The sequence below is a fragment of the Vicia villosa genome, linkage group LG6 (genome assembly GCF_029867415.1).
Source record: "Vicia villosa cultivar HV-30 ecotype Madison, WI linkage group LG6, Vvil1.0, whole genome shotgun sequence".
NCBI lineage: Eukaryota > Viridiplantae > Streptophyta > Magnoliopsida > Fabales > Fabaceae > Vicia > Vicia villosa.
The window spans coordinates 89,348,325-89,350,476 of NC_081185.1; positions in this window are offsets into that span (position 1 = coordinate 89,348,325).

Genomic DNA, 2,152 nt, shown 5'->3' on the forward strand with positions numbered 1-2,152 from the left:
TGGTAAAAGCTCCCCCGAACTTGTATACGTAAGCTTAAGTGGCTGCATACTAAGCTCCCCCGTACACTCAGCTGAGCTCCCCCGTACACTCAGCATCTATCTCCCCCTTTGACAACATCAAAAGAGATACAACGAAACAGAAGAGGAGAGTAACGAGAGAAACATAGATAAAACGCTAGCATTCATAGTATAATAGATAAAAAGTAGATAGTTATGACATGAGAACCAAACATGTTTAAAGGTACACTTTAACATACATAGTAATCCAAGAGATTAACAAAAAAAAAGGCAAAGTACGACAACATATAGCAATTGAACATAATGATAATGAAATGAAATGCAATGATATGATGATATGATGGAGAATGCATCCTAACGCCTGCCCCTTCTTCCCCTTCCTCTTTGAAATGTATGAGGACGATCTTCTTCAACTTGTTCCAACAGATCAAGCACAGAAAGATTGAGGGTATTGAAGCTTTGACTCAGATTGGCATGACGGTTCAATGCCGTTTCCTCATATTGATTCTGTCTTAAAGTGGAGTTGGATGCAAATGTCTCAAAGTCAGCTTTGTGGTCCTGAACCAAGCCATATAACGATTGATATTGGCGTTGTTGTTCGTCATAGCGGTCTTGTTGAAGCTGTTGCATTTGTTGGAATTGGAGCTGCTGTGTGTCGAAGTGCTGTTGTTGTAGGAGCTGCATATTCTCGAGCATGGATATGATGTTGGTTTGATCCGGCGGAGGTGGAGCTGTATATCCCCAAGGGATATCCTCTTGTTGTGGAGGAACATATCTCCAATTTGCATCCGTATCTTGTGCAACATCTTCCATATGGTGATCATCATCATTTGCATTGTCTTGATCAAATCCTTCTTCTTCATTACCTGCAATGTTTCTAAACTCCGTGGGATCATCATAATTGTAAATAACCTTCCCGGTTCCCTTTTGAATGAGATAGTAGGTTTTCCTAACTGGATTCCAATGGTATCCCATAAGGGTCAAGGTTGTTTGTGAGAATTCTTGAGATTGTTGCATGCTGATGTGGTGTAAGTGATCAAGCCTCATGCCGAAATGGTTAACAATTGTTTGAATTATTGATCCATAACACAGGGCGGTAGTTTTCTGTTGGACTTCATGAAACTTAGCAGCTAGAAAGTAAGGCCAATGTATACGCGTTCTGTTTTGCAGCAGATACATGAGCACAACTTCGTTCCGTTCAATTCTTGAGTACCCTCCTGCTCTTGGTCGAATGATTCTTGAGATGACCCAATTTAGGAGCCTAGGATCTCGCTTCAGGTGACCGGCTGTTATTGTTTCATTTGGTTTGTCAAAGACGGAAGGGTCTTTGAGGATAGATTTCATGTAGGCCACATGGTCATAGTTTCCCGGTACATCCCCGTCTTCCATACAGAATTCATCACCTACAATTTGGAGACCAAATATGCTAATCCAAGCCCGTTTGTCAACAACATGCGACCTAGAGCCCATTTTGAATCGGAAATTACAACCATCCCCTTTTGTAAATCCTGCATAGAAAGCCCTGACAGTATTTTCACAGTACGGAGTATCACATTGCACTAAGGGATGAATATTTTGATGTTCAATCAAATCAGCGACATCGGGGATATGCATGTTTTTGACAAGATTTGGATCATAGGTATATTGCTTAACAATTTTTCGTTTCATCTACCACTTCTCAAAATTCTCCCTACAGTCAGGATGAACAAGAGCACTTACCGGTTGAGATGATGAACTAGCAGCAACTTCCTTTCCCTTTCTTGATTTTGGAGGCATGTTTGTTGAGTAGGAGAGTGAGAAGGAAGATTTGTGACAGATTTTGTGCTTGAGGAATTAGGGTTGGCCGTACAAATGGAATGCAAATGAGCAAAAGAGGTAAAAGAGATGATTATGTATGAGGGGGTATGGGTCGGGTCGACCAACAGACCCAATTTGGGAAAATTTTATAGCAGTAGGTCGACCTAATTTAGGGCTGGGTCGACCTAACAGACAAGCCTTTAAAAAAATGCAGATTAGGTCGACCTAAAAGAAGGGTAGGTCGACGTAACTGGGCATTTTAGTTGGTATGCTGAAAAATGACTTGTGTAGGTCGACTCAGAGGCAGATTAGGTCGACCTAAATTCCCAAAAATTGT